General features: G+C 40.1%; 1 protein-coding gene across 2 annotated transcripts in view; it reads left to right on the forward strand.

Annotated features, from left to right (window-relative positions):
- Positions 1-19,366, forward strand: part of DCC (DCC netrin 1 receptor) — a 937,052-nt gene that overhangs the window by 684,485 nt on the left and 233,201 nt on the right. The gene's annotated exons all lie outside the window — the stretch shown is intronic.

Below are 19,366 nucleotides of genomic sequence, written 5' to 3' on the forward strand. Positions count from 1 at the left end.
TTCAGATTTCCCAAGTTTGTCTATGAGATTGGAGCATCGAAGGTAAAATAAGGATGGCATAGGGCTTCTAAATGCAGGGACTTGGTAAAGAACTTAAACATGCACCCAATGCCCTCAAGAAGCTCTCAAGAGGGAACCGAGACTCAAGAAATGTACAGAGATGATCCCTATTGTGCAATTGCACTGTCTGCGAACAAACCACTCCACTGAGCTGCGTGGTCACAGAGTGAAGCAGCTCTGTGTTCTATGGCCAACTTATCATGCAGTGATCTCTCCCTTTGTGAAGGAACAGCCCCCAAGCTGTACCTTTGAAAAATACTTCTGATCTTACAAAATGTTGATCTCTACTAAATTTCTAATGTCATTTTGAAAAGATCAATGACTGATGAACAGTTTGCAGCCTTATTTTATTTAAAACTTAAGATGTTGAAGAAGAGAGAGCAGGTGCGCTCAGATATGTCATCTGGGTGCTGGTCTCATGGTCTACATTTGGCAGCATCTCCGTTCTTTCTTCCACTTGGTGACCGCTACAAAGACAAGATGATAACAAGTAGGGGGGTGGGAGAGGGGTGGGCCAGCAGCACAAGTCTTAGAAATATCTGCCTCACAGAAATAAAACCACAGGTAGCATCTTTAAAGCCATAATGATGTGAGGCTGCAGACAATCTTTAGGGAATGCAGAGTTGCAGACAGGACTCTTTTAAGTTATTTGCAGGACTAAGCAGCTGCAGCAAGACATGAAATCACACTCCAGGCATGACCCCTCTGAGCTCAGGTCCTCGTGAAATTTCTCCGGTCATGTACCCATAAAGTTGGTCCCTCTCCCAGGTTTCTGTTCTTAAGAATGCTTTGTTCTGTTGGCTGTTTGGATTTAAATCACTAGGTAATGTCAATGTCCACTTCACGGTGTTTCTGGTAACATACTATTTGTGCCATCAATTTCTTTATTGACTTACTCTTCATAAATCATATACTATATGGAATCATTAACTTTTATAAATATTTGCTCTTTTTAATCTATAAAGTTAAATAAAAAGAATTAGGTCAAAATATCCATTTTCAAAAATGGTATATGCCATGTTGTCTACAGAGAGACTGTTTAAAAACCCATCAAAAATTCTCTAAAGAAAAATCGTGTCTAGTTTTCTAGTGGTAGAACTTAAAAGCATGTTCAATTTCAAAAGACCCAGTTTCTCTGAATTCTTTACTTCCTGATCCATAATGGTATGCCTAGAATTGTTTTGGTATACTTTTTAGGGCTGACTGGCCATGATTACATTTCTGATAAAAATCCTAGGTAGTCAGCCTCGCTTTCTAATACTGAGTAACATTATTTTTTCCTCTGTAAGTACCAGTTTCTAAGTATTCAGTTTAGGAAATCAGTTAACAGTGGTGTGTTGTTGTTTTTTTAAACTCACTTTTTATGCCAAATTTCCACGACAAAGGACAAGAAAGTATTTTCTGTTTTGGCAGTGACTAATTTTAATGCTTTATTTCATTTAAAAAAATTTACTCAGGATATAATATTTTTCTGCCATTTTTTGTATTCTTAATTTAAAAAAATCAGTCAGTGATTATTTGTATCACATTTAGCTTTATAAAAGACAAACAATGACATACATCATTATAATTACATTAATGAACATCTAGTATGTTCCTAATACAGTTCCATGCTGTCTGAGGCACATTAAAACACACACACACATATGTATGTAATGAAGCAACAGCACTAATGGATATCAGCAGCTTCTTGGGGAAGCAAATATTCTAAATATGTAACAAAACAACTAAAGTAAGGAATCTTGTAAGAAGTTGTTAAATGAAATATTACCAACTGAGGCATAGAATAGCTGTGGGCCCATTACCTGTGATGGCTGAGGCATAGTATCTAATTCCTTTTTTACGCCTAAATCACATCATGCCCACTTCCTCTAATAATCACTTTCTTACAGCTGCCGCACTCATGGTATATCATCCATTCCTCCTCATTTAAAACGCAGTGTGAGAATCTGTGCAGAGGACTCCACTGGGTGCTGGTTTCTGTCAGCATTTACTTTGCTTAAAAATTAGCATAAATGATGATAAGGCACAAAATAGAAACTCCATGCCTGGCTGAATAAAATACGGGGCTCATTGGTAGTGTGGTCTTATGTAAGTTATCTTTCCTCCAGAAAATGAAAAATGGAGCATCCTGCTTTAGAAGCATGAAGGAGCCTTGAATTTTTTTCATTAAGGATAGTGATCATGGCCTTAGAATGCTCCCTATATTTTGGCCTTTCACCCCAGCATTGTGTTATTAAATCATCTCTGTCCATACCACTCTGGATGGAGTAAGAATTCTTTCCTTTACAGCCATTGTTCATTTGCACGGTGACCTGATTCTACTTCAGTGAGAATTGCCATCGGAAAATTCTTCTCTTGCTGAGTAAACAGGTAGATAGGAACAATTCTGCCAAAACAGCACGTTAGAATATCCTTTACACCTTCAAACAATTAGCCAGCTCCTTCAATTCATGTTGAGTAAGAGTACTGTGCAGCTCTCTTGCTGTCTTATTACAGACGTTAGGATAAAAAATTATGTGGTCATGACTAATAGGTATTGCATGTGTATTTTATCTTCTGTTGTTAACACAAAGTGCCATTTTGGTGATTTAAAAATATTTCCAGCATAAGAAACACTTCATTTTCTCCAAGCCTGCTCAATCCTGCACCAATTGCTGATGGGGATGGAACATTCTAGAGACCCAGTGTTCATTTCCTATTGGCCCCTCCCTTCTCCTCTCCTCCTTTTTCCTTCTCCTCCTTCTGCCTCTCCTTCTCCCTCCTTCTTTCTCTATATTCCCCTCCCTCCTCTCTCTAGAACTCTCTCAACTTCTTTCTGTGTTTTTAGAAGAAGTGCAAAGGCTGATTTTATTATTTGACAAGAATAACAGAATGTAGAGGCAAGAGGAATGGGGGCACATTTCCATCATTATTTCTCTCCCTGACAAAATGATCTTATCTTTTGAAAATGGCTCTCGTCTGGGTATATGCATTTGGTAGCTCCTTTTATCACTGTTTTCCCCAATATGATGTGGTAATTCTACACTAAAATTGCATAGCTTTTATACAAATTGAATTCAAGTTTTCCATATTATTTGAAAGTATCAACTCTATTATGAAAACCATATTCTCAATAAATAAATACTGATGGAAAATATGTCTGAAATACAAATCAGCCAGTGCCTCTTTCCAAAAGCGCATGCATTTTGTAATAATCATTTAAAGAGATCAACAGCCCAAGACCCAGTTTATGAAATAATCACCCAGAATAGAACGGCTTGATTTATAGAAAGGTTTGTGTCCCCCGATTCTATCTTCCTTTTGCTAAACCCTTGCTCCCTCCCCTGCCTTTATGGCATATAATTTCTCCAGTGTATTATCAGCAGGATTTAAGTCCCCTGCCTGCTTAAGACTTGTCTAATCTTTTCATACCACATGTGGAGAATTTTTGAATTATTATGCGGGGTCCTTTAAGATGCTGTTACGGCAGTGTTATCACGAACGATGTAAAAATGGGCCACATGCTGGCTGGAGGCTTGAGCTGGAATGGGAAGCCTATTTGCTCAGCCACAACCCAATTATCCACAAAACCTTTTTATATTTCTGAGTTGTAAGTAATATTCTTAGTCCATTCTGTTCTTTACACTGAAAAGATACATGAAAGCCACCCCCTTAAGTCAAATGGATTTAGAGTACATTAGCTAGAGGAATGGACATGTTTACTTTTCTCCTCTTGCCTTGGATTATTTTTTTCCCAATTCTAACAGGGCTCTATGGTGATTACGGAGAGAAGTAAGACATCTTTGAATATTATGACTCCAAAATGTACTACTTGTATCTTAAGGCAAGTTGCTTAATCCTTGAGGCCCCAGTTTTCTCAACTTCATATTGGAGATGTTATTTCCTCCTCCTCCCCCTCCTCCTCCTCCCAGGAGGTGGACATGAGATGGGATGACATGGGAAGCCCCTGAGTCTTAGCTGCATCTAGTAGGCACTCAGTAGAAGTTCCCTGCCCCTAACAAGGTTGATTGAAATTTAATTCCAACTGTCCTGCACTTGCAAACATAGTGGTGACTCAGCAAGCTAATCACCAAGGTAAAAAGGCTAATATAATACCTATTGACAGTTTGGAACTGGCTTGATTGCTATTCTAGTATAATAAGCCACTTATATATGTTTATTACTTTGCCCCTAATTATCTCCTCCCTATAATTTAGCAGGCTATTATAGACTGGGTTGTTTTCTAATGTTACCTAATGCACATCTTTACATCCCTAACTACATGTGGAAGTTTTGTGATCAGAAAACACTCTGTCCCATAGAATGTATCACAGCATTGCCTTTTTATGATTAGCTGGTTGGTTAAAAGATGCAGGTAGAATCTGATCTGTACTTAATGTGTGGCAGAGATACTAAATATCATTTATACTTATTTTATCATGATTCTATAAATTAAGCAAACCAAGTAAATTACAGTTCTGTCCAGCTCACTTTTTAATCACTTGAGCTGATTTCCAGTTATTAGCTGTACTGCCTGAAGATTTGAGTGAATATTTGGGGTGACTATGGCGGCAAAGTTGACCGTGAACCAGCCAACAATGGTCCAGTTGTTTGGTACATGGCTTTAGGTTGATAGTAGAAAGAAATAAAGAGAAGCACTGACATTCCACCTAAGTTTTGGACTAACAAGCCACATTTATCTATTTAAATTTAAATGTGCAGAAATAAAATTAAATTTAAAATTTAATATCTCAAGCATGTTAGAGGCATTTCAGCTGTTAAATAGCACTTTAAATAGGTATAAAACTACAATTTTAATTCTTTAGTTTTATTAGCTACATTTCAGACGTTCATATGTGACTCTTGCCTACCGTATTGTACAACTCAAGGAAGGGGTCCGTCCTTGTAGAAAGTCCTCTTGGACAGAAGTGATCCAGACACTGGACTAGTAAATGAGGGAATAAAACAAGTCAAATAATGTCCTGACTCTCCAGGAAACTAAGTAAAACTCACTAAAATATACTTAACAGATGAGTCCCCTGAGAATATTGAAAAGTGTGTTATTCATTGAATTAATATAAAATATTTATTTTTAAAAAGACCAGATAATCTGGGTCTGAACATATCCTCTGGTTAGTTAGGCAAAGTTCCTTAGATATTTTTCAAGTTAAAAAGAAAAGAAAGGATCTTTCAAATCACGAAGATGAAGGACAAAGATCACGTGTTGCTTGAGTTAAGTAGTGGGACAGCATCAGTTCAGTTTCCTCAGTGTCTAGTGTCTCACTGTTATTCTCATTTCTTTTGAGCACCAAGCATAACTCAGGCTTCTTCCAGTGGTATACCAAACGTCCAGAGCAGCTGTCTGCTTGGTGAGAAATAGATAGAAAAAAAAAAGCTAATGCACTTGAAACCTGTGTTATTTCATTAACCAATGTCACCCCAATAAATTCAATATTTTTTAAAAGAAAGGAAAAAAACTATTTCTCACTGATAACAGGTAGTACAAAGAAAGAGGACATGAAAGTGTCATAATAATGGGAAGTTTGGGGGAAATATGGCTATCTAGCCAGGGATATAGAGGTACTAGAAATAGTTTTGTTTGGGTTTAAATGCCTACTTTGATTATACCCTATACAAATGAAAGTAGGTTACTTGCTAAACTGAATTAGAGCAAAAGAGAGCTTGAGCATCTTCAGAGATATTACCATCCAGCGGGGGCAGCCAAGTCAAACTCTTTTCCAAAGACAAAACAGCTGAGCTGAGCTGAGCTTTCCTGTGGCACTCTCTCAGCTACATCTGATTTTACAGGAAGCTGGTGAAGGTGACTAGGGAATAACGACAGGAAGGGAATAGGGCATTTTGATCACATATGTATTTATGCATTCTCTCACCATGAGAGCCTTTTTACCCTGTGCACCCCATAGGCATTTACTGAACACCTACTAAGTGTCAAGGCTTCTATAAGCTGTTAGAGATAGAAAGTAAAATAAGGTGGACAGGATAATGTCAAAGAAATTAGGAATGAAATGTTTGATGAAAATATAGGGAAGATAAATTGTTCTGAATCAAATTGATTTTCTGTTTATTTTAACCTAAAGATAGAAGTACAGGTAGTTATATGTTTTAGTATGAAATATGATAGTGGATTTTTATGTTTCACTATGAAATATGATAGTGTATTTTTGAACTATCACATCAAGAAATTTATAGTTGACTAACCTAATGTAATACCCAACAAAAATTAAGTAAAACTCATGTCATTATTTTATGGATTCTTTTAACTGCAAATTATATTCTGCATGCTGCAACATATAGTAAATCTCATGTGCTACACAAAAGGACAATAATATGACTTTAATTATTGTCCTCTAACTTCAATGTTCCTGCATCATTATATTGTTTTAGTAAAGGTATCATGTCTGTTTAGTAGGAAGATACCTAGGGAGATAAATGCATAATGTTCCCTATTCTATGAAAACTCTTCTCTCTCTCAACCCAATCTTCCCACCTTGGGAAACCCAGATCACATCTAATATAGCCATTGAGTTGGGTCAGAATTTCAGAATACAGAACACTGGACAGGTTCAGAGGATTGCCCTGGGTTGAAATTGAAAGATTTTAAGTTGACAATACACAATTACTGCTTCAGATCATAGTTCTTGAAATCTGAGTCCAGAGGTTGCCATCAGTGTCTGAGAGGAAATGATAATGGGGTTTTTATCAACTATATGTCAAATGGTGGAACTAGTAGAACATGGTGACATGGTCAATGCAAGTGACCTGTCCCTTCCCACCTTACCTACACTCATAATCAGTGTTCCAGATCTTCCAAATGAAAGGAGAGTGAAAGGGGATTAACAACAATGACTCAGAAGTCAGGCTGCATTTGAATTCTGCCTCTTTCACTTACCTGCTAGCTGGGGTAAGTTGGCTTTGCTAAATCACAGTGTTGTCCTATGTAAAATGGAGCTATCTTTCAGGGATGTTGTAAAGCCTAAGAGAAAATCTGTAAAATGGGACACAACAGCACACTCTCAACTGCTTATTCTGATGATTAAATGAGGTAATTACTGTAAAATACTTAGCGTATTCCCTGGTACTTTATCAGCCCTCAATAAATGCTAGCTCCTATAAATGTTCATTCCTCCATTGCTGGATTCTAATTATTTCTCATGCAATTGTGTTGTTCCTTAACACTGCAGGTAATTTGTTCATTTCTGTCTCTGTGTTTTTAATGTGTTTGAAACTTTCTTCTTCTTTAGGCTATTTCATAAGGCTCTTCTATTTCTCCTATAAGATTTTATTTAAGATTTCTAAGAGCAGAAACCCTCCTTTGGCTAATTCACCACATGGGTCAATATGTTAGTCTGCATAAGTTCACCTTTCACTTTCCAAATTTTGAACCTTGTCTTGTCACTCATTCATTCAACAAATATCCCTTGTTTCCCCAATGGGCTATCCTGTATTTCTCAGCACTGGAACCTAGCAGTAAATAAAGACAAAGTATTTATCCTCAAGGGCAGGGGTCCTCAAACTTTTTAAACAGGGGACCAGTTCACTGTCCCTCAGACCATTGGAGGGCCGGACTATAGTTTAAAAAAAAAAACAAACTATGAACAAATTCCTATGCACACTGCACATATCTTATTTTGAAGTAAAAAAACAAAATGGGATCAAATAGAATATTTGTATTTGCATGTGGCCCGCGGGCCGTAGTTTGAGGACCCCTGCTCAAGGAGGTTATATTTTAGTGATAGAGAGGTACAGTAAACAAAAATAAATTATGCAGCCCTGACCAATTTGGCTCAGTGGATATAGCGTCGACCTGCAGACTGAAGGGTCCCACGTATGATTCCGGTCAAGGGCATGTACCTTGGTTGCGGGCACATCCCCAGTGGGGAGTGTGCAGGAGGCAGCTGATCGGTGTTTCTCTCTCATCAATGTTTCTAACTCTCTATCCCTCTCCCTTCCTCTCTGTAAAAAATCAATAAAATATCTTAAAAAATAAATTATGCAGAAGAATATAGCAGCTTAAGGGGATATGGAATGAGTAGGACAGAGGTGATTGCACAAGGGAAAGCAGGAAAGTCTTTATGAAGGAGGGGCATTTAAGGGGATCTCTAAGTGAATTTTGGAGGCATGCCAACAAAGATCTTGGGCAGAGACATTTCAGACAGAGAAAATAGCAAGACCCAAGACTCAGGAGATGGGGGAGGAGGCAGAGTGGAAACATGAATGAGCAGGCAGCAGGGTCCAGCTGTGAAAAACCTTCAACCCATGCTAAGAAACATTGATTCATTTATCCGTGCAGCGGCATCTACACAGGAGGGGGGGCATGATCCAATTTTCATTTCTCAAGTGGAAGCAAGGAGACTCCAGAGAAAGTGAATGTGGTTTAGTCAAGAGTTGTTAGTTGCTCAAGTTTTGGTGGGACCTATGGAGGTGTTGAGAACTGGTGGAATTCAGGATACCTTTGGAAGGTGGGGACAAGGCTTGCTGCTGGATGTGGGATGGAAGAAAAGACAAGGGCCATATTTACTCCATGATTTTAGGCCTCAGAAACGGAGTGAATTGTGGGATCGTTGTTGGGGTCAGATACTGAGTAAGGAGCTGTCTGGGAGGCTGTGTGGTGAGGGAGGGGAGTGCTATGGGGGACAAATCAATGATTCCTTATTTTTTTACTTTAGGTTAGGGCAGTGGTCGGCAAACTCATTAGTCAACAGGGCCAAATGTCAATAGTACAACGATTGAAATTTCTTTGAGAGCCAAATTTTTTAAACTTAGATTATATAGGTAGGTACATTGTTATTAACTTAATTAGGGTACTCCTAAGGCTTAGGAAGAGCCACACTCAAGGGGCCAAAGAGCCGCATGTGGCTCACGAGCCGCAGTTTGCAGAGCCCTGGGTTAGGGTATTAAATAGATTCAGGTTTTATTTATTTAGTGAGACAATGAGCTCACATATGGTGCCCAATCCTATCTAATAAAAGAGGAACATGGTAATTAGCTGTACCTCCGCTACCCTTCCCATTGGCTAATCAGCATATCCTTATGCAAATTAACTGCCAGCCAAGATGGCGGCCAGCAGCCAGGCAGCTGACGCGAACAGGGAGGCTTGCTTGCTCCGGTGACGGAGGAAGCCAGGTTCCCGCCTGCTGCTGCCGGCCTCTGAGCTTGCAGTTTGAAACATTGTTAAAAATATAGAAGCTAAACAAAACCCCAGAAACCTGCTTTAGTCAGCCGGGCTTCAGCCAGCAGGATCGCAACATTGTTTCAAATACAGAAGGTAAACAAAGGCCAGAAACCTGCTTTCAGCAGCGGAGGCCTCATAGCTGGACCCAAGCCTCAGAGCTAAAGCTGGCCCAGAATAAAAAAATAAGAAAAAAGGAGCGGTTGGGAGCTTCAGTCACACGCCAGCCTGAAAACGGCCCTCAGCCCCTCACCCAGACTGGCCAGGCACCCCAGTGGGGACCCCCACTCTGAAGGGTGTGTGACCAGCTGCAAACAGCCATCATCCCCTCATCCAGGCTGGCCAGGCACCCAAGCGGGACCCCCACCCTGATCCAGGACACCCTTCAGGGCAAACCAGCGGGCCCCCACCCGTGCACCAGGCCTCTCTCCTATATAGTAAAAGGGTAATAGGCCTCCCAGCACCGGGATCAGCAGAGCCGCGAGGCCTCCTGGCCCCTGGAGCAGCGTGACAGGGGGCAGTGCCCAAACCCCCTGATTGCCCTGCGGCTCTGTGTTTGACAGGGGGCGGGGCCACAACCTCCCTATCTGCCCTGCTCTGTTCGTGACAGGGGAAGGCACTCCAACCCCCTGATCAGCCCTGCTCTGTGCCTGATAGAGGGGAGCTCCCCAAACCCCTGATCGCCCTGTGGCTCTGTGTGTGACAGGGTGCAGTGCCCCAACCCCTTGATCGGCCCTGCTCTGTGTGTGACAGGGTAGAGCCATAACCTCCCCATTGGCCCTGCCCTGAGTGTGACAGTGGCAGCGCCCCAACCCCTTGATCGGCCCTGCTCTGTGTGTGACAAAGTGTGGCGCCCCAACCCCCCCCCCCCCCCCACGGGCCCTGCTCTGTGTGTGATGGGGTAGAGCCATAACCTCCCTATCGGCCCTGCCCTGAGTGTGACAGGGTGCGGCGCTCCAACCCCCTGATCCGCCCTGCTCTGTGGGTGATAGAGGATGGCGCCCCAACCCCTGATCCGCCCTGCTCTGTGGGTGATAGAGGGCGGCGCCCCAACCCCCTGATCCACCCTGCTCTGTGTGTGACAGGGGGTGGTGCCCCAACTCCCCTATTGGCCCTACTCTGTGCGTGACAGGGTACGGAGCCCCAACCCCCCCGATGGGCCCTGCTCTGTGAGTGACAGGGGTCAGGGCCCCAACCCCCTGATCGGTCCTGCTCTGTGCATGACAGGGGGTGGCGCCGCAACCTCCCCATCGACCCTGCCTTGAGTGTGACAGGGGGCGTTGCCCCAACCCCCCAATCAGCCCTACCCTGAGTGTGACTAGGGGTGGCATTGCAACCTCCCGATCCGCCCTGCTCTGTGCATGACAGGGGACAGCGCCCCAACTCCCCAATCGGCCCTGCTCTGAGCCCGACCAGGGGCTGCACCTAGGGATTGGGCCTGCCCTCTGCCACCCGGGAGCAGGCCTAAGCCAGCAGGTCGTTATCTCCCGAGGGGTCCCAGACTGCGAGAGGGCACAGGCCGGGCTGAGGGACCCCCCCCCCCCCCCGAGTGCACAAATTTTTGTGCACCGGGCCTCTAGTATTTTGAATATAAAACTAAAAGCAAATGCCAAAAACTGCTAGGCCATGGCCAATGCAATGCACCTTTTAGCTTCTAATAGTGTCAAACTGAGTAGTTGTTGGAAAACATGGGTGAATTCCTATGTTGTAAACTGTAGAACATCTGTGCCCTATATGCCCCTCAGGCATGCACCACAGGGATATGCATCGCAGGGATATGCACAGTGCCATGCACAGAAGACACTCAAAGGTGTATTCATCACAGAGAAGTCGCCTTCTTAGAAAGCGTCCAGCAGGCCAGTGACATAATTTGATGTGGCTAACACCACAGAAAGGAGAATTGACAAAAGGAGGCCTCAGATCTGCAGCCCAGTCTTCCAGCTGCCAAGATTTTCCAATGAACCATTCCAAAATGGGCAAGGTAGTGCCAAGATAAGGATTAGCTCAGAATCAGCTTGTTTCCCGGTATGTACTTTGCCTGTGTTCATTAAACAGGAGATTGGATTCTAATGGGATGTCTATGCAGGGATGATCCAGAGTAGGAATCACCTTATGGCTCTGAGATGCATCAGAATTTTACTGGTAGAAGCCTGGTTCAGGCTTAAGCAAAGGCTGCAGAATTAAGGAGGAGTTTGCCTTTGGACTCATAACATCCCTTTCCACTACCCTTTTCCCCATCTTGCGGTCTTATATCCTCCATTCACTCAGGACATCCAGAAGCCAAAATGTTATCTGAAAAATAATGTTGAATCTACACATACTTTTGTGATTGTTGATTCAAGTCACTGAATTTTACAAGAAATAAACTTGGAATTCAGAGAGGTTAAGGCCAATCATAGGATGGGTTAGTACATGGGTGGGAACCCCAGGTCTACGTCCAGTGTCCTAATTCAGAGTTGTTTATGAGTCTCATCCACTGTTTTAATAAAGACACCTATCATATTGGGTTTAATGCTAATCCAATATGACATCATCTTAGTTTATTAAAGGCAAAGATCTTTTTGGGTACATATGAAATTTTTTGGGGGGGGACACTATTTAAACTAGTACATATACTACCTACCAATCAGACATATTGTTAAAGTAAGATGACAAGTAATCATACTGAGGCAAACTGTGAAATTTAAAAATAATGATAAAAATAAATATTTATTTACTTTTCATTATGAAGCTAACTTTTTCATTTTAAAATAATCTCAGAGATTGTGGCTCAAGCATGGAAGTATTAAGAAGCATCCCTAAAGTCCTTAAAATCATATTTGATATGTTTCTACCTTTTTTTCTCTTTGAAATTCTAATGCCGGCTTGTAGGCTGTAGGACGAAGCACTTTCTGAATACTAAGGGCTGCAAACTGCTCAGGTGACCCTAAGGGAACCAAGGAGTCCAAGGAATCATTTGAATAACAGAGTTTGCAGCAGCTGCCAGTGCGAGCTCTTACTGACACTGACCACACGCTCAGATTTTTACTGTTTGACCTTTGGTTGATAAAAACCCCATAATCACTTCCTCCCAGACATTGATGGCAACACCTTGACTCTGATTTTAACAGCTACAACCTGAAGCAGTAATTATGTGGCATCACCTTAAACTCTTTCAACTTCAGCCATAGCAATCCCCTGCACCTGTCAAATATCCTGGGAGCAAGAAATATGGCTCAACCCAACTCCTACCTTAGATGTGACAAAATTAAATGGGACAAAGATAATAGTGTGAGAGTGGGATTCCAGCCTAGCATAACATTTCTACCACAATGCTGAAGTGAGACAAAGTGTGTGTGTGTGTGTGTGTGTGTGTGTGTGTGTGCTTGCGTGTTCAAACTAAGATTAGCTTTGATTATTTCAGAGAAATGAAAAAAACAATTAGTTGAAAGTTAACTGCCTTTTAACAATTCTTTAATGAGTTAAAATACTTATTAGGTAAGAAAGGATAGCCATGCCAGGGTAGGTTTAAAAAATCCCAACATGATTGAGCTTCATCCAGTCTGAGTGAGTTGTGCTAACTGTTGTGCTGAGGAACATGCTAGGCACCTCATTTGAACTTCTTGTTATAAATCACCAACTTGATCCTTACCCTCAGTCCACTGTGTTGATTCAAAACCCTCTCCTACTACCTAATAATAATAATTACTTATATTTTTCAGGGGGGCCAATTGACTTATAGTTCAGTCTAAGCTCCTCTCAAAAATGTTTAGGACTCCCAGAGAAAATTGATGCTACTTCTAGTGAAGTATTTTATCATTTAATATAATATTTAACCACAAATAACAATGTAATAATAGATTTAACATATCACTGACTTATTTTAGATTATGCCGACATCTTGCTAATTTTACCACTTTGAATATAATTTGTTCTATCTCTTCTTTATAATTTAACTAGAGGCCGGGTGCACGAAATTCGTGCACTTGGAGTGGCCGGGGGGAGGGGAGCGGTCCCTCAGCCCAGCCTGCACCCTCTTGCAGTCCGGGAGCCCTTGTGGGATGTCCGACTGACAGCTTGGCCCGCTCCCCAACATCCTTACTGCTGCAGCGGAGGCGGAAGAGGCTCCTGCCACCGCTCTGCGCTCGCCAACCGTGAGCCCGGCTTCTGGATGAGTGGCTCTCCCTCTGTGGGAGAGCACTGATCATAAGGGGACAGCTCCTGTGTTGAGCATCTACCCTCTGGTGGTCAGTGCACATCATAGTGACCAGTTGTTCCAATGTTTGGTTACTTTGCATATTAACCTTTTATTATATAGGATGTTCTTATAGTAATTTTGAATTACACTCACTTTAGAAATATTGAATTTTCCTCTATTCTAATTGAAGAATTCTTGAATTATCCTGGTAGCATTGCCTATAGATGTAATGTTTGGTATTGAGCACTTGAAATATGGCTTGGCAAATTGAGGTGTGCTGTTAGTATAAAATCTACACTGGATATTAAAGGCTTAGTACAAACAGTGTAAAATATCACATTAACAAATAAGCAAAGAAAAAAAAGAGATTCATGAACACAAACAACAGTATGATGATTGCCAAAGGGAAGTATAAGGGGATAAAAGGCAAATAACGGTGATGGAAGGAGACTGACTTGAGGTGGTGAATACTAAAATAGCTGATGTATTTTAGAATTGTATACCTGAAATCTATATAATTTATTAGTCAATGTCACCCCAATAAATTTAATTAAATTTTTTTACATTGATTATGTTTTGAAGAGATGACATTTCAGATATATTTGGTTAAATATATGTTATTAAAATTAAATTTATTTAATTTTTATTTTTCAATGTGGCTATCAGAAAGTTTAAAGTACATATGAATATTATGTCTCACACTAATATTTATATTGACAGTGATGATTTAATGTATACCCTTATGTCTTATACCCAACTAGAAGGCAGTCAAGAAGACATTAAAAATATCAGATATTGCTAATATGATATTAAATTGATATTGTCAATTGAATATTAAATTGAGATTCAGAGTTACTGAAATAGAGTAGATAAATTTATCTGCAAGAATTACCTAATATATTTATACTTAACAATTAATTTATTTTACTAATAGCCTTTGAACACCAAAGACATTTTTTCTCCTATTGGTCTGACAATTTATAGCACCAATAAAAATAAAAGCAGAACAGCCGTAGCTGGTTTGGCTCAGTGGATAGAGCATCAGCCTGCAGACCGAAGGGTCTCAGGTTCAATTCAAGTCAAGGGCACATGCCTGGGTTGTGGGCTCAGTCCCCATTAGGGGGCATGCAGGAGGCAGCCAATCAATGATTCTCTCCCATCATTGATGTGTCGATCTCTCTCTCCCCTTTCTCTTCTCTAAAAATCAATAAAAATATATATATATTAAAAAATAAAAATAAAAGCAGGACAGATGGGGTTAAGGACAGAAAGGATTCTTTGGATGCAGAGCCGCACACCAGTGTCCCTGTGTTCAGATTTACTTAAAGTCATTGTCCAACTTCCCTGAGATGATTAACTGCTGAAGTCTATTTGTCTTCCTGCTGCTATCTCTGAACAAGCCTAAATCTTCCATGTGGTTAATAAACTTCTTATCTTTTGAATACTGAAAATAAAATAAACTTAATCCTCAGGGTAGTTCAGTCAAGAGTCCAGGAGCCTTTTAGATGTGTCTCAGAGATAGAGGACAGCCTGGTTTTCTGCCCCTTGCGATTATCAATCTTCCCCATGCGCGCATGTATGTGTAAGGGTGTTAAAGGTGCTTCTCAGCGATAAATGTCAGTGGCCTCGCACAGTGAATATTAATTTCAGTGTTGTCAAGGTCAGATGTGTGCCCAGGTTCATTGTTCCTGGAATTTTTATTGCAGCCACTGCTACGAAAGATTTTTTTATCTTGGGCCTCTTTGTTCAGACTTCAAGAGCAAAAGGGAGCATCATTCTTCAACATCCATGCACAATGCTCTGACAAAAGGTGCCTTAGCACAGTCTTCCCTGTCCATAGGGACAGTTATTTCTACTGAGACCAAAATGTGGGTTGAGAGGCGCTAAGTTAGGTGGGAAGAGAAAAAAAATAGATGATCACAAAATCTGGAGACTAGCTGATGTCCCTGAAAAGCCGCTGGCTGTATATGGAAAATGAAAGAAAAGAAGATTTCCAGGAGACTGTAAATTTTAAGAGAGTTTTCATTGCTTCCCTGGTCAATTCTCACAAGGCCTAGCACCTTGTAGAAATTAGTTAATATGTATTGAGCATTTACATAGTGCCAGATGTCATTTGCCAAATGTTTATCCTTAATCTCCACAGCAAACCCAGGAGGTGGATACTGGTATTAACCCCATTTTTAAGAGAAGAAAAACGTAAACTCAAAGTTACTTAGTAGCTTGACCCCAGCCACATCGCCTGCCAGAGGACGGTTCTGGATTTGAACCGAGGGGCTCTGATTGTGGAGGCCACACTCCGGGTTGTTAGTTTGTCACCAAAGCTTTATTAGTTGGCATCCCTTGGCATTGCCTGCATCAGAGTAGCCCAGACCTCTGACTTGGTGAATAGAGTTCTAAATTTCTTCCTTAACTTATAGTCCCTCCCCCAAGGGCCAGCTTATCCAAGGCAGTTTCTTATCTCTTGAAGCCTAGAAATAGAAAAGCAATAATTTTCTTTCCCAAAGAGATGGTATCTTTAAGGTAGGATCTTTTTGACATTATGTAGACAAACATGCTCACTTGACTGTCTAAAAAAAGATCACTGCTTTCTTCTCCTCTGATAAATGGCTGCAGAACTCTTTTATAAAAGCAGTCTCTACACGTCGTTTTATTGCTCTATTAAAACTACAAACATCGTATATCGATTCTTCCCACACTGACCATAGTACAAGCCAACTTGAGAAAGGTTGCTGGGATAAAGTTACATCATCACCATGGGAACACTGAGTTTGCTGAAGACTGTTTCTGTGATGCATACTACAGAGAAGTGATATTTTTGTGGACAGAAAGACAACCCGGAAGTACATACAAGTCTCAAATGAGTGGGAAGTGAGAGGCCTGCCCCTTCCTGGGATTCGCTGCTTAGGCTCTTCCATAGGAATAAATTAGAATATATGGTCTGGATAACAACAACAGTCACCCTGCAGAGAATTTATTTGGAGGTTAAAAGGCTTAACTTATATCTGATATTGTGATACCCCAGGCAGATCTTGGTTCCTTTACCAGGTACTCTCTTGGCCATTTATGGTTTGTAAATGTGATCCAGGTCGAGGCCATGCCCTACGCATGTACAGAATTCTGTGCTTCCCACTTACATACATCACCTCCTCCTGTTCTTCTAGCAACCTTGGGAACCAAGAACAAATACTCATTCCTTCAATGGTCTGATGAGGGAACCAAAATATGGAGAAGTTTAAGGGACTCGAGTTCAGGAAACAGTAATATCAACCACCACATTATTTGGAATTCTTTACTTTCTGTGCAGCTTCCTATGATCCTTATCATAGCCCTCTTATGTAGATGAAATAATGTGCCGAGTGTTTAAGTAATTTGGCCCAAGGATACACTATTATTAGAGAAGAGATTTTGTGGGGGGTTTTTAAATCCACATATCACATTTTTCTAAAATTGGTAGAACATTATTTGATTTTTTGATAATGCTAACAAAGTAGAAAGAAAATAATTCCATGCTTGTGAGTTTTTTCCCCAATATAATAATTATTATGCCATTAAATACCTCAGAGGATAAAGTATTTAAGTACAAATAATATTTTACTTAAATGCTTTATCATCTGAAGCTTTCCCCAAACTGGTTTTTCTCTCCATTTGCCAACTGGTTAAGTTCTGCTCCAGAAAGGCTAATGTCAAGGCCATTACCCATCAGTCTCGTGCACACCCATGTGTCCTGACTCACTAGATTCTCCCTTTGCACCTGAACTCAGCTGTCCTTCCTTTGCACATCACTGCAATTCTCTATCTTTATTGAGCCACAATTGTTATATGGCATTATATTAGTTTCAGGTACTCAACATTATGCTTCAATATTCGTATCCACTGCAAAATGACCACCAAAGTGAATCTAGTTACCATCTGTCACCATAAGAACTTAGAATTTTATTTTCCTTGTAATAGAACTATTAAGATGAACTCTCTTGGTGACTTTCAAATATGCAAGACAGTGTTTACTATAGTCACCATGTTATTGCATTCCATCCTGATGACATTTATTTTATAACTGAAAGTTTGTACCTCTTGATCCCTTCACCCATTTTGCCCACCTCTCAATTCCCCTCCCCTTTGGCAGCCATAATAAAATATTTCATAGTACTGGAGATAGCATTATATGCTAAACATATAAAAAGTATGATTATTTTTTTAAATCAGTTTATACTTTTATCTAAAAATTTAAACATAATGGAAAGTAACCAAACCCAAGCTATTCTTGGGAGAAATTGTTTAAAAGGAAAAATGTCAGTACCATTCATGAGGTTTATATGACATCAAACTGCCTTTAGTAACATGGAAACCTGAGCACATTTGGCTGAAACTTTAAGTTTTTAGCTCTATTGTTTGATATCTTTTAAGCAATTATTCTAGATCATAAAAACAATTGCTTTTGACATTACTTAGAAATCTCCAGTTTACATGGTTTGAGACCTCAATTATGAAATCAGAAATGTACTTTACCCACTCTACATCTCTAGGCAGTGCCTGTGTGTTCTAAAGTGCAATTAAAAGAACTCTCCAAGTTTTGCCAAGACTATGACTACTTGGCTATGTTAGTGAAAAATCTGAGGAACCACATGGAAAAGACCTTATTTTGAAGTCAATTCTTGTAATCACTTTTTTTTTTATCAACCTGCTTCGAGTTCTAGGATGAATCACAAGAAGACTACTTTCAATACTACTTCTTCAAAGAGAATTGTTAAAGTGTTCCCTACTGTGCTGTCAAAAATATCCATCACTCAATGTATGAGCATATATGCAGATACATGTGCCTATAGAAGAAATATGTACGTTAAGTCATATATATCACACACATTTTATATATGTGTATAGATTTATAGGTATACCTGTACAGACAAAACCACACATGACACAGTTGATTATACTGTAAGTTAGCAGATAGCACCTATTAAAACCCAAAGTAAAATTATTAGGCAATAACTGCTTCCTCCAATCAAATCTTGTCATATTTATGTGGTTTTGTAACAGAAACCGTACCCCGTAGTTTGTGCTTCTTCTTGCCAAATTACTGTCATATCTCCTAACAACCTATAGTCCAGTCAAGAGGGGGTTTCATTATGTTAACAATTACATTGCCTGCAGGCTTTTGATGTTGCATTCCCCATGCAGAATAGAAATAGATTTCATAGAAATATCATTAAAGCTGTTAACTACAGGAGGAAAAAATCAAAGAGGCAATCAAAGCATGCGCTTTATTATCAATAAATGCAAATAGTTTCAGCAATGCCTCACATTTGGAGCAGATTCCGTGAGATCATCACTGGCAATGGAAGCTGCTGTTAAATAAGAGAGCTTCATGGTGTAAATCTACTTGGATCTCTACAGATAATTACTTAGATCCCTGGCTATCTAGTGTTTTCGAGTGCACTCAAGAACCTTTTTTAAGTTAACAAAAGCAGAAGGACGTGGACTCATCCTCAGAATTCTGTTCTGAATTGAAGACCTCTGAATTATAGGTCGTCATTTGAATGACAACCCAGGAGACATATATTTTTAAAAGCACTGATACTAAAGTAGTTCTTAAAACAAAGGATTTGGTGACTGTTAAATTGATGATTTAGGAACAGTAGGACACATTATACTGCACAGTCATTTAGAAAAGACTTTAAATATTCAAATGTTCAACTACACATTCTCTGACACTAACATTTGTCTTCATTTCAGACTTCCAGCTGAGAAACATCAGCATAATGGTGAAAAGACATCAGCCTTATGCAGTGTCATGAAGACAGTGGCATAACCCTTCTAAAGCTTTTTCTAAGAATACCTTATATTCACATTCTTATTTGGAAGGGTTTATTTAAACTCCCAAAATATTTTTAGAACTATATATTTGATAAATCATAATTTAGGTTTTAGTCTGATTTATACAAATATCACATTACAGGAAA

The sequence above is a fragment of the Myotis yumanensis genome, unplaced genomic scaffold (genome assembly GCF_028538775.1).
Source record: "Myotis yumanensis isolate MYYU_CA2020_CCGP unplaced genomic scaffold, mMyoYum1.0.hap1 SCAF_7, whole genome shotgun sequence".
Lineage (NCBI taxonomy): Eukaryota > Metazoa > Chordata > Mammalia > Chiroptera > Vespertilionidae > Myotis > Myotis yumanensis.